This window comes from Anopheles arabiensis, chromosome 3 (assembly GCF_016920715.1).
Source record: "Anopheles arabiensis isolate DONGOLA chromosome 3, AaraD3, whole genome shotgun sequence".
NCBI lineage: Eukaryota > Metazoa > Arthropoda > Insecta > Diptera > Culicidae > Anopheles > Anopheles arabiensis.
In genome coordinates this window covers 82565157-82579845 of record NC_053518.1, presented here as the reverse complement: position 1 = coordinate 82579845, position 14689 = coordinate 82565157, and the positions used below count along the sequence as shown (strand labels likewise).

The 14689-nt window shown below is 40.9% G+C and overlaps 1 long non-coding RNA gene and 1 other non-coding gene across 2 annotated transcripts in view; both read left to right on the top strand.

Annotated features, from left to right (window-relative positions):
- LOC120902780 overlaps positions 1–10558 on the top strand; it is a 73693-nt gene extending 63135 nt beyond the window's left edge. The window contains exons 3-4 of the long non-coding RNA XR_005739481.1: positions 9509–9689; positions 9763–10558. This is a non-coding gene — a long non-coding RNA (uncharacterized LOC120902780). The remainder of the gene's footprint in view (positions 1–9508; positions 9690–9762) is intronic.
- On the top strand, positions 7306–7387 carry Trnal-aag. The gene has a single exon. It is a non-coding gene; the product is annotated as a tRNA-Leu (tRNA).
- Positions 10559–14689: the final 4131 nt, after the last annotated feature.

Below are 14689 nucleotides of genomic sequence, written 5' to 3'. Positions count from 1 at the left end.
TATGTACGTGGTTACATGGTGGCGTACCATCCCGATCCCTCACCGCCCAAATCCCACACCCGTGATCGTTTCGGAGGGTTTTTTTGGTTCGCTCATTTAATTTCATCCTACTTTAACGGGGTGGAATTTACTTCCCAACGCCGGCACGGCCAGGGAATCTCGGCCGAATGCTAATCCCTGGAAACACTGGAGAGAAGAACTTCGTTTTTGGGCCGTTTTTCGAGCCCCCGCTAGATGGCGCTCGTAAATCATTCCCCTACTGCTCTCCGGGAGCATCCACAACTGACCACAACGTCGAAGTTGGTCAGTCGAAGAACGTTAGAAGGCAACACACAGTGAGGTTAGACTATTGGAGCTTGCTGTCTATAAAATAAATACCTTCGATTTACTGCTCACAGAAAAGAAAACATTAAAACAAACAGAGCACCATAATGGATTAAAACCGTACCACACACACAAGCACTAGAGCTAAACGGCAGCAGCTCCGCCCTTTTGCCGTGTATCAATAACCATTAAACTGCTACGTTGTTACGGTGCTTAGTATCAGCAGTGCCTGACACCGGCACAGCTCCAGCCCTTCAAACGACTTAGATCTTGGAACATAAAAGGCAGCTTCCCTTTCTGGTGGTGTACATTCGGCAACAGCGAAAACGAACAGCGTAAGCATCATCATCGTTATCGTTTGGTATCGTTTCCGTTGGAAGATACTTGGAAAGGTGGGACCATCTTCTCAATGGCACGTTTTGTTTTTCTCGCTCTACTACTGTCCATCCGCAAGACAGATATGCAGGTGAGCGATAAAATTCGTCCAACCACCACTCGGCAAAACTCGAATAATGGCAATAATGGCAAATTACTTCTGCCACAACAATTCAAATGAGCTTAAAATCTTACACAACCCACACACCCTCTGTTGTTTCAGCAAATGTCTTTGGTGATACGTGTGGTCGCTTAAATGTGCATCCCGGACCCCTCACCCATCCGAACTTCCCAACGGAAAACAGTCTCGGGAGAGCCCGTGCAGGGTACGAATTGGATACGGAAAATGTCTTTCCAAAGATGCCGACGCAATTAAAAACGCAAGGTGTATAACATGGGCGACGGAAGCATGTCCTTTGAAACGTACGCGCGCGTATTCGGCATTTGTCTGGTGGAAGTGATGGGCCTGGTGGATGAGAAAATGTATTACCTATCAAAAGATTACTTGAGAAACGAAACAGAAGGTGTAACCGTACCCATTTATACCTATGTGCTCGAAGGATTTCGTATCTCCTTCCTCCATGGGCAATTAATAGCGCACGGTAGAGAAGAGCGTACGATCGAAATCGAGTTTGGAAACTTCTGGATGGTGTGTTTTACGTGTGTGCTGTGAACAAAACGGGAGTTTCTGGTGACATTTGTTTCATATATAAGATGGCAACCCGATTGGTACTTAAGATATTATAATGTGTATCATGCACTGACGCAGGGTATGGTATAGGAGCTGAAGAGGTTTGCAGAAGGTACACGAATTAGCAATTACAGTTCCTATTGATTAAAACGGTGTTTTTAACGAAAGGAGAATAGAGTATATTTCATTCCGGAAAGATAAGGGCAGCCTGTACCAAGAATGCTATTGCTGTAAGCAGAATGCCAACAGACGTGAGTAAAGCATTGTTAAACTGTAAATCATATATTTTTACATTCATTAATTACTTTCTTGAATTGAGTTCTAGACTAATTGTATCGCTATATAGTCACACCTTGCTAAAAATCAATTTTGAGCAATACATATTTATTCATTGTGTTTTTAATTGATTTAATTGGATAACCAGTACCAATGGTTATCCAAATTACCAGGATATTGGTTTTCACCAATAAGATCATCATGGTTTTCACCAATAAGAGATCAGATTTGAATCTTATTGGTAAAACAGTAGTTATTTATTAGTTATTAGTTTTTATCAATATTTCTTATTGCTTTTTATTAGAGATGCTTCCTATATGGATATTCACTGGCGAAGTAATGACTTTGATCGTCTCTTAAGTTCAGCTCATATGGCAACCAAATCCCCACACTTTTAATCATTCTAACTCAGCGGTTTTCAACCGGAAGGAATTCTCCCAAAGGGGGGATTTAGACAAAAAAAAACATATTTTTGAGAATTTTTAATCAAAATTTCACAAAATCCAAAGAGTCATAACCAGATTATTCGTATTTTTCATAACCAGATTATTCTAACATTGAAGAAGGTTGTTGAAATTAAAAATTGTTGTGTCAAAACTAGTGATGGGAAAAATGAAGTTTTTGTCGGAATCGATTCCGGCTAGCTCCGCAGTTTTCTGGAATCGATTCCGGATAGTAGGTCCGGAATCAGTTTCCGGAATCGACTCCGGAATCGGCTCCGGAATAGGAATCGGTTCCGGAATCGACTCCGGAATCGGTTCCGGAATAAGAATCGGTTCCGGAATTGACTCCGGAATCGAATCCGGAATCGGCTCCGGAATCGGAATCGGTTCCGGAATCGACTCTGGAATCGACTCCGGAATCGAAGTCGGCTCCGGAATCAGAAATGGCTCATAAATTAGAATCAGCTACCAAACGGAGTCAGTTTCGGCATCGCCATAAAAAAAGACGTTTGGGTACTACGTATTGATAACCGCAAAAATCCAAATTTACTTGTAAAAGATCCATTCTCATGGAGATTCCCGGACTGATTTCGCTCCGGAGTCAACACCGGAATCGGCTCCGGAGCCAACTCCGGAATCGGCTCCGGAATCGGCTCCGAAATCGGCTCCAGAATCTTCTCTGGAATTGGCTCCGGAATCGGCTCCGGAATCGGCTCCGGAATCGGCTCCGGAATCGGCTCCGGAATCGGCTCCGGAATCGACTCCGAAATCGGCTCCGGAATCGGAATCGATTCCATGATCGGAATCGGCTCCGGAATTGATTCCGAACACGAAATCGGAATCGGGTAGGTCCGATTCCGAGCTCCCACCACTAGTCAAAACTCCCTATTAAATGCAGAATAAGTTTCGCAAGGTACAATATTATTTTTATGCAAAACCAGTGCTTAAAGCCAACTTGAGGTACTATTTAAGATCAATTTAAGCCAATACATGAGCCATCCATAGTAACATTCGGTGCTCGTACGAATAATAATTAATATCTAGGGCCCTGATTAGGTATTCAGCTTACACTTTAACTGCTTTAAATCGATTGATAATAATTTACTGAGACTCCTCATGTGTCCTTGCGACTTCTTGAAACGCTTATGCAGGATTTTCATCAAGCTACGATTCTTATTATCCATCCTTAACGATTTCCTTATGAACAATTCTCTTGTAAGCCTGACAAACCACTTCTAACTAGTTGCTAGGTATGCTTTCTCAGACTCTTAAAAGATAAATTGTTTTGTGAATACAGCGTATTATACGACATCATATTAAAATAGCATCACATTTCATCTAAATTCCATGACTATGATAATGGCCATCATCATGTCATCGTCTAAAATCTATCTAAAAATATGTAGAATTGCTTTTATGAGTTAAAGAAAAGATACAAATAATCCAAGAAAAGGGAATTCCTTTGTAATACCATCCTATCCCTTTGTGCAATCTATTTTAAATATGTTGGCTCAATCCATCCAAGCCGAGCACTGGAATAGACAACAATAATAGACTCCCATTACTCACACCACAGCACAACCGCATCCAGCATTTAGCATCTAGCAACTGTCAAATTCAACCTATCCCTCACAAAAAGCCAAGCGCTAGGCTAGTACCACACTGTGTAATCAATCCTCATTATGCGATCGTAGTAAACGCATCGCGCTAGAGGAAAGAAGCGGTGCGGTGCTGGTGGTGCGCCAACATGCAACAAAACACGCCAATCTGTCTCTCCACCACACTGGAACTGCATGATCCGAGCAACCACATGGCCGTGCACGAAACACCACCTCACTCACACACACAAACACGAGATAGATGATCTAATTTCATCTCCATGCACTTTCTGTCCCAGCAGCTCCACCATACAGCAGCTGTCAAGTTTGCTTTGACAGTTGAGAGTTGCCCATTCCCCGAGTTGTTTTATTCTCCCGTTGGGCTCTGTGATTTGGGGTGTGGGATGACGGCGCAACGGCGCACAGCGAATTTGTATCACAATTAATCGCTTATTTAAATTCATCGCGAAATCCATCCGCCCCAACCATTATCGCGCGCGACCGCTCATTTTGCACGTGTTTTGAGCGCATGTGTGTCCACGGCTACGGGGATGGGACGACTAACAATAATGGCGTGCTGTGCTGCCCCAACACATACATAACACAATGGAGCTTTTGTTGTGGCACACAAAAGCGCATCGCGCTGTTGTTTTGTACTCCCGTCACCCCCCTCTCCCTCCCAGAGGAGAGCAGGGCATGATGCGATGAAAATTGAACTCCGGTTATTTCATTATTTTTCGTACCGTTTTGTTTTCCAAACAGCACGAGTTCGGGGAGGAGGAAAGGGGAGAGGGCTTTTGGTTTTAATGCACGCGCGAGATACCCCTCAGCCCCAGTCCCTCATTGTGCGGGAAGAATTCGATTCATTTTGGCAGGATTATCTTACCTATTGCGAGGGGATGGAGGATGTTTTGCAGCAGCATGCATGCAGGAGGATTATCATCGTACGCCGAATGATGTGCGCCCCCTGAGTGATGATGACGCAGTGCAATGTGTTCTCGTTTGCCAATGCTCACGCCACCTTAATCCGATCGGACATGAGAGAGCACGTTTATTTAAATGAAAGACTGCAATCACGCAAAAGGGATTAGCCGCTGTTGTTCCACGGCTCACCATTGCGCGATCGTTGTTATGTGTGTTTTGCAAATGAAACAAGCTACGGAATGTTGAAGTTTCACAGATGCAAATTAGGATATTTGAAGTATTTTACTAACCAACAGGATTGAACAAACATATCGACAAGAGATTTCCTCAAAACACTTGTAACATATGTTGAATAATAAAAATTATTGGAGAATCTTTAGATAAAAGTTTAAAATAATTTTAAAACCTAAGGAGACAAATAATTAATGTTAAAAAGATCATATAACACATTTTATAAAATATATCCATAATAAATAAAAACAGTTGACAATGCCAGTAACGAAATACGAAGTAAAATAGATACATACGAACAAAAAAAAGAGCAAAACAAACAAGAGAACGATAACATTCAAATGAAGATAATTTATATTACACGAGATACACGCAATTTATTCGATTTAAATAGTTAAAATAGTTTTTATTTTGCAATTTACCCATTGTGAGCTAATGAATTTCAATTTCTCAAAACCTCAGTTGATTTGATTGGAGCTGTTCTTTCTACACTCTCCTTTTATTTGTTTGTTTTCTATTGTCTTTCTTTTTGTTTATCTCTTTGTTGTGCGTTCGATTGTGCTTCTTATTCTTTTCTTTTTTCTAAGTGAGTTAACAAATTCCTGCGTGGAATTTAATTTTTCAACAGAATTATAGAATGTAATGTGCAAACATCGAATAAGTAGATGTAAATGGCAAATATTATACATCATACGACTTTTAAGCAACATCACATAATTTCATAGGAAAAAAAAACAAAAATATAAATAAGAAACATGAATATAAAAATACTGCATGAAACATACAAAACAACATCAATACAGCACATCAAAAGTGCCTGCAATATTGAAATGATTTAAATTAAAATCTCATGTACTGTTCAGAGCAAACATTTCCTCAACCACTAAACTTCTCATATTGCAGACACGCAATTAAACCCACTTAAAACTCAATAGTAGCACAAAAGCTGGCCCCGTGTGAAATGATGATGTTTCCAGCGCACCGGTAAATAAATTAAGTCTCTGCTTTTAACGCTCGCCCGATCAACGCGATTGTGGTGCGAACCGTGATTATCATTAACCTCAACGTTCACGTACACAAATACTACATTTTCAATATTATCATTACCTGTTCCAAAAAAAAAAAAAAACAAAACAAAAATGCTGTAAAACGAGGATGTACGAACCAAACACCCCCTCTCCCCTTGCCCTCTCAGGTGAACTTTGTGATGCGCCATGTTGTTGTGCATCACGATAGAAAATGACTTCATTATGCATTTTACCTATTTGCATGGCATCTTCCATCCCCATCCACCATCTCCATCCTACCCAATAATCCGGTGGTTTCGAATATCCGCAGATCCATATAGAGAAATGGTATCGAACCAGTGCGCGAGAGCATTCGAAATTATGCAATAATGCCGGTGCAGCACGTTTTGCGCCGATGATGCTGCTGCTGCTTACACATCAACAAACTTGGTGCTTTAATTGGGAAGGAGATCGTTTACACTAGAGGGAAAGAGAGATACAGCGAGAGAGCTGGATAGAAGAGATGCTTATTGCCTTACATTGAACCATTTATCAGTGCCGGGTGGGTGGGTGTCTGTATTTGTGTACATAATTGCGGAAGAGAACAACAAACGGAACCCGAACAGAACAGAACGGCATAGAGTAAAGTGCAGATAAGCGCGAATGGTACAGCACGTGGTGGAACCAACTTGCATAATGGCTATCTTGGGAAGGAGAGGGGGTGTTTGGAGAGCTTCTTTCTTCCGTCCCTCCCTTTTGGCTGGACAACATCGTCCACCACCCAGACGGGTGATAAGAGCTTAGTTAAACATCATCTACAGTGTGGTCCATGCTGCTCGTGCTGTATACATAATACTTCACGCTATCTCTCTCTCCCTCTCTTTTGCACCCTATGGAGCATATTCAATCATTCTCAGCTTCACACAAACACACACACACACGCACAAAGTGCAAGTTTTCAACGTGTTCGGTTGTTTAATCCACACGCGGGCGAGAACCTTCGATAATTGGAGTGCTTGTTTATTGATAAACACTACCATACCATCCCCCATCGGGGGTCCGCTCGTCGCCGTTTGTTACGTGTAATGATGCCGTACTGGGTGTGTGGGTCCTCGTAAGGGAGGGGCAGGTTTGTTTGTACGTGTGTGCTTGCTCCAGCATTCCAACCGCTGGTTGAAACAAACAACTTCGAAGTACCGAACCGTATCAAGCGCAGAACGTTGGGGCAGATAGCTTTAAAGTTGAATGTGTGTGTGTGTGTATGAGGGCATTTACTTCCACCCGAATGTTTGACGAAGAATGGTTCTATGCGATGTAAAAGAGGGATGAAGAATGCTACTCCGACCGGTGGGGGTTAGTTATGCGCGTAAGACGCTCACACAAAGACGAAACGGCACGATGCTGCGGATCGATTATAGACGCACCACACGCACCGAGGTAGCGTGGCCGAGCGGTCTAAGGCGCTGGTTTAAGGCACCAGTCACTTCGGTGGCGTGGGTTCGAATCCCACCGCTGCCATGCGAACGAAACTTTTCTTTTTATTATAAGTGACGACGATGCAGGGTTCCGTTTCTAAAGAGCAGTAGCTTGTAAAGGGTAAGTTTAATACAATGATACAACAACATAACATACAAGACGACTTCTTACGAATTATTGCAAACAGAAGTTAGTTAGGTATAAAAGTTAGAATGTTATACAACATAAGCAAAAGATAAAAATGATGAAAAAACTTACGATTCAGTTAATAATGTACAGATTCAGTTTGTTAACTGTTTTCTATTATTTGAATATCTGTAGTTTACTTTAAAGATAAGTCCAAACTAATTTCATTTATTTTGTATGCTGTTACATTTTCCCCTACACTTTTGAATGTTTATGATATTTTGTTTCATTTAAAAAAAAATCCAATTTAAAGTGTCATTTCGTTATATCTTTTGAAAGTGTTAAACCAACATTGCATGAGTGCTGGCTTCCCTTGCTCTCACTTCCGCGCGCTGTAAATCACCAAAACATTAACCAAAACTGCACACAAATCCGTTTAAAAATCTATTTCCCATGCGAGATTAGCAGCGAGCTGCCACTATGATCGTTTGATCACTTTCGCTCGCGCTCGTTTACTGCAAGCCAGGCTCGTCTATCATTAGACAAACCCTTGGCAAAACCTGCTTCTTTACAGCAGCGCGCGGCCACGTCATGAATCTGTCATCAATTTATGGTTTCATCCCCATCCATTATGTGTGCCATTTCTTTCATTCTTTTTTTTTTGTGAATTATTTCTATCCAACATTCCATCAAATATGGAGCCAACAAGAGGAAGGAAGAAAAAATGACGCGATGCTCATCTCTATCTCAAAACACGTCGTCACACACTACGGTGGTGATGAGAGCTGCATGGCGCTGCAAAACATTCCACTCCAGGCTAGGGAAGGGAATTCTGGCAGAAGAGCATCATCCCGAACGATACGCAAAACGAGTCAAAACTCATTTCACATCAACATCGCCAGCACGTCGTCTTTCTCCTTTCCCCGGCCCATCAAGGCGATTAATGTGTACCACCACCGTACCCGGCAAGCGGCAGAATCCGTATCATCGTTGCAGTGGAGGGCCACACACACACACACACAAGGACATGATCATGTGATACATCGTTTGCGGTGGAAATGAGATGAGATTACATTTTTCCACCGCGCGGTGATGCTCGTTTATGGTGACATATTCGAGCTTTTAACGCTCTCGCCATTCCCAGCATGCATGTGCTGGCGTGTAAGCGTGTGTGTAAGTGTAAGCTTGTCCGGTAGTTGTTTTTTTTGTCGCTCTGCGAAGAAGTTGTGGATGATTGTATGTTAGAAGGTAATGGATCTTCTGTTGAGCCATGTGCGAGTTTTCCATTTTGTTGATTGTCATACATAGTTTTCGGATTTATTTTTTTATATTTAAGTTGTTGTTGTTAAGTGGTTTATTTTTATTATTTACTTTACTGCTGTAGTTTCAGTGTTACATCGCACAATCATATTCATATTAATAATAGTTATCTGTTAGTTTTCATAAACTTTCGCAGTTTTACATTTCGTTTTGCTATTCGCTTTTCTTTCTTTCTTTTTTTTATTCTTTTGGTTCACTTTAAGCTAAGTTTATCTGTTTACTGTGTCATTAAATATATGTTATTTATTTATTTATAAATGCTTTGGTACAGCTTTCTATTTGATATCTATGGGTAATTTGATTTTATTTGATTTTTTTATTACAACTTTCAACTTACTTTTTTGAAACATTTCATTTGGAAAATTATTCCGCTCTATTCTTTACGTCCCCTAAGGGTTAATTTTTACTTTTTTTCTCCTTTCTTTTAAGTTATTGAATGTTTCTCATCACTTCTTTCTTTCGTTTCTTTTAGCGATTATGTTATATTAATTATTTGCATATGTGCAGTATAAGTGACATTTTCGTTAAACTTTCGAATTATCTTTTCAATCGTTACATATAGAACTAATGCAGATATTAAGCTTCTTTTATCTTTCTTTTTGTTGTTTACTTTTTTTTGATACTTTGATAGGTGATTAATTTGTTTGAAAAAGGGTTTGTTTGTTGTTTTTTATATATTAATGTTTGCTTTTACAAATTTATTTGATTTTCTTACAGGGCTCCGCAACGCAATTGTGAGGTAGGTTGGTATTAAATTTAAAAGACTGATACCCAATCCATACCAGTAATGGCACTGATATTGAACTCATCACGAGCCTGGCACTGATCCTCAGCCTGAATTTATAGAAGTCCTTAAACTGATGCTGAAGCCCCATACCCCCATGCATCCATGGGTAGGGTAAATGTGATTATTATTATTATTATTATTATTATTATTATTATTATTATTATTATTATTATTATTATTTTAGTTTTTTAGGACTAAACTACTAGTTGAGAGTGACATATGATAGAATTTACCTAACGCTTTAAAACGATGAAGCGATATACCCCTAGAAGCTATTCGATGAGGTATATTAACTTTATTAAACCTCATCCACCGTCAATTTCCCCCCGTACAGCTCATTAGCAGATTCAACTGTGCACATACTTCGAACAAGAACCGACCACCAAAAATGTATCGAGTAACCAAAATCCTACTGTGCGGAAGATAATGAAACATTTTCTACCCTTTCCATCCGGTCCCGCTCATCCATTGTTACGAGCCACCAAGCGTCTCCATGTGGAAAACGACCCGACCACCTACAAGTCAGTGGTGGTTTGCTTGCTTGCTCAAACAAAGAAACCGGTATTTACACGCGCGGGCAAGCGACCGTACTGCTTTCCTAGAAACAATCGACCAACAGAAATTCCACTTTATACTTTGGACGCTGGAGCTCGCGTGAGCCCAAATTGCTGTACTCCTCTGCCTTTCCCGGAAAATGGGCACACAAAACGCTCCTTTCTAGTGTCCGCCGTGTTTGCCGCACAAAAAAGAGGGAAGTTATAGCAAATCTTGATGTAAAGGTTTGTAAAAAAACATCTACAAACGGTAGATAAAGGAAAGAAAAATCGATTTTGCTTCCTGTTTTTTGTGGAGAGAGGCAAGAACGTTCCTAGATAACGATCGACATGGGAGCAAGTTGCAATAAAATTTGAAAGCCTCACACACCATTAAAACAATTCAAAACCGGGATGAAATTTAGGGTGGGATGAAACAACTCACATTTCACACAACGGAAACTATCACAAACATGCCCCAAAAAAAATGGTAATGAAAATAAATGACAATTGCCATCTTCTTGTGAAAGTTTCAATTTAAACGTTCCCGTTTTTCTTCATGCTTTTCTCCAAAATAAAAAGGGACAAATAGCTTCGGTCTCTGCGAAGGCATTCGCCAACCCGTTTCCGCCACTCCATTGATCAAAAACCATTGATAAGGATGTACGCTCAATAAATAAAACTGATAAGAGAATATAATGTCAACGTACCTATTTTTCCTCCTTTCCTTTTTCCCATGCCCTTTCTCTCGGGTTGGTCAATTTCTCATCCCAATTCCATGTGATTGAAGCCATGTGTGCCATGACGGCGTTTCCTCTCCATCAATCCCTTCACTGTGTACGGGGGAGGAGGAAAAAGGAAATATTTTCATACTTTATGTAACCGCCGTTGCGACACAGACAGAAAAACCGACTCACCCTGAATGACTTTTTTTTTGCAAAAAAAAAACACTAGCGCATATCTCTTCGCTCTTGTTTTTCCGCGCCACATTTTTTCTTCACCACCCTTCCTTCTTCCTTCCTCTATCCACGCTCGCTGCATGCTCGCAGCATCTTTTATCTAAGCTTTTCCCACTTCACTGTCACAATATTTGCCATTCAATTTCCTGTGCAAACACGGGACTCTCCATGTACCACAGACGGCACAGCATACACGCACACACATCGCCATACATGTGTATTCCGCAGCCTACTACTACTTCAGCTTTGCTACGCCGTTGCTGCGAACTTAAATCCTTTTGCTGCGCCTGCTTTTCCCGATACATTCCAGCGCGCTTGATGGGGCGATGAAGAAAAGCGGCCGAAGAGCGATTGGCAAATTGGTTGCTTCCTGCGTGCCCTGCTTGTGAGTAGCAATTTTTTTTTGGCTTCGGTTTCGCGACAATTGCAGAAAAGACACAGGTATGGGGTTCCAACACTACACCGCAATTTGGGAAGGTTTATAAACCTTCTGTGTGTATTTAAAAAAGGAGTAGGATGAAAAAGCATTCCATTTCGATTATAGCGTGCTAACAACATTTATCTTCCATTACCCCGAGAATGTGCTCCATTTTTTTCCTGCTTGTTATTATATCTCGCAGTGTCATCCCCGCATATACCCCCCCCTCTAACCATCGGACAGAGAATAAAAACAACACACCCCAAAAGCAACGACCTTGACGCCAAGCTATCTCGACAGTTTTGCCAAAGTGTTGTTTTGATAATCACCAGCACGAAGCACGCTTTCTCGCTCTCTCTCTCTTTCTTAGTGCATACGCACTCGTGCTCCAAGACGTTTTGGACACTTCTGACACAACTCTTGGCTACTACGATTGTCACCCGTCCGTTACTGTACGGACGTACGTATACGTGACAAGCCCCACATCGTCCATCGTGTGCCGAACTCGCGCTAGACTCAGTTCCTCCATCAATGCATACTCTCCCTCTCTCTCTCTCTCTGTCTGTATTCGTGCAAAAACAACTGAAACACACCCTTAACTTATAAGAAAGCAGGAGGGCAAAACGAAACGCAAAGCGAGCGCAAAAACAACAACAAAAAACAGGGCGTAAATGCGCGAAAACAACCGGCCCCAAATGGCTGCTAGTGTCCGGCTTAAATTACCCACACAAACGCAGCTCCGAGAAAGAGAGAGAGAGAGAGAGAGAGAGAGAGAGAGCGATAGAATCAACTCCATCATCGCTCATTCTGTTCCTGTTCCCTTCCCCTCTCGGGGACCTGCACCACCTCTACTCCCATACCCCTTTCTCGATCTCATAGAGTCACTACTCGCGAGAAGGAGGTAAACAAGCATCATCACCATCATGACCGTCATCATCATCGCTCAAGAGGTAGACGGACACCCCATCGCCCCGCCGTAACCATGCCAAACCGGGGAGCCCTTGTGGAGGGGCTGACACACACACACACACACAACACACCCATACAAACGCAGTGCCGTTTAAATTTGCCATTTCGCTTTCCCACATTCCGGCATTCGGTGGGCACGGCGATACACGGGGGTCGCACGTAGTAAACAGTTTAATAAATAGACGCTTTTTATCAATTTATTTCAACCGGTCTATTTTTAACAAAACAACCCCGTTGAAGGAAGGTTCTCAAAATGGGGGCTCCGGGCGTTGGGTGGGTAGCGGGCGGATTAATTCTTCTGGGAGGAAATGGGAATAATTGTGACCAGGTATTGCTGCTGCTGCTGCTGCGCTGAGAAACGCTGCTGAATGTCTGTGACGTGCTCTGTTTGCGGTTGGCGAGGAAGTGGACAAACAACAACACTATTAATAATGCTCGAGAAAGATTGCGCCTTAGCACAATGTTACAGTTGTGTTTGTTTTCACTTGCGAGGACATTCTAAGGAGTAGAAAGACATGATTCTGGTTTTACATATTAAACACGTGTCACTTCGCTTGGTACAGTTAATATGCCTTTCTTATGGGTTGGAATATATTTCCTTATTGAGAATATCACAGGGAGCTATGAACAGATTTACAGGCAAAAGAGTTCCATACGAACCAAAGTTTCTCTAAATTATACCAACAAATACTATGAACAGATAGCGAATATTAGCAAATGACACTTATACTTTCCCTTTTTTTTAATTCAATGTTGGACAATTTAACGTAATAATAAGTATTTGATTCGTTTTAGCACATGTTCACAAGAAGTTGCACATAAATCTACTTTAATGTGTATATTGAGTCTTACAATTACATATTAACCTGAACGACAAGATCACCAAATCGTGAAATAGTGAAATTGGTAAATTTGAAATTTTTAAAATTTGTAGATGTTAATTCGTCTTTTTATTTGGCTTAACAACCATAGTTAATGCCTGTTTTATTGACTAATGGGCTAAACAATCTCTTACATGAGATGAGAGGCCGGATTTATTAACGATTTTAGCTCATAAAAGGCATACTGTTAGGTTGTGCGACTTGCTAAATGAATTTGTGGACATCGTATTTCATACCTATATTAAACATTTAAATGGATGCATTACTATGAATGTATAGTGCTTAATTACAATTTATTCAAATATTTAAGTAATAATAGACCACAAGTAAATATGCTAATATCCCTTATTTCAATCCACTACAATGATGTTCGATCGTATCCAAAACGTTAGTTCCTCAGCACTAAAGTTAAATTCTAATTTTGATTGAGTTCGGTTTTAATTAGTTTAATATACACACTTTTCCGTTCCCATTAACCACACATTAATATGAGACGTTTTACAGTCTTATTGGAATATTTGTTTTTGCCCTACATCGTTGAGTATCTTCTTCTTCTTCTTTTGGCACAACAACCGCTGCCGGTCAAGGCCTGCTTATACCCACTAGTGAAGTGAGCTTGGCTTTCAAAGACTTATTGTTACCATAGCAGGATAGTCAGTCCTACGTATGGGGGCACGGTCTATTCGGGGCTTGAACCCATGACGGGCATGTTGTAACGTCGTACGAGTTGACGACTGTACCACCAGACCGGCCCGTTCGTTCGTATAAAACATCGTTGAGTATAAAATATTCTAATTTCTGCTATCCACGATACCAATTAGATCATCAAAGCTAACTAATAATACATTATCAAAATACTATTTCAAGGTGGGAGATTAAGCGTTGTCAATTAATTGTTTTTTAAACATTATTAGTTTATATTTACCAATCCCTGAAACTCTTCCAATTGAATATATTTAAAACTCTTTCAATAAAATAACCGTGTTTCAAGAAATTGTGCACCATTTCAAACCAAACTGGAAGAAATAAGGAGTGTTTTCGCTAGAGCTTGTGAAATATTTCATAACTCGTTAAGATAAAAGAGCTGTCAAACAAACCATATACAATGCACCTTCACAACAACAGCAAACGAAATGGCACATAAAGACAGCCAAAGAGTTCTAATCACTCACTTATCTTAATTCCCTTCAATTAACAATGCTTCCCCACGTCCTCATCCTAACAGCAAATGGTAATAAAGCGCCTATTTAATATCTCACACACCAACGTTAATCGCCCCGGCGTTGAGTTGGTCATGAGCTAACACACAACAAAGCGGCAATAACAGCAGAAGAAGAAAAAAAGGACAAGA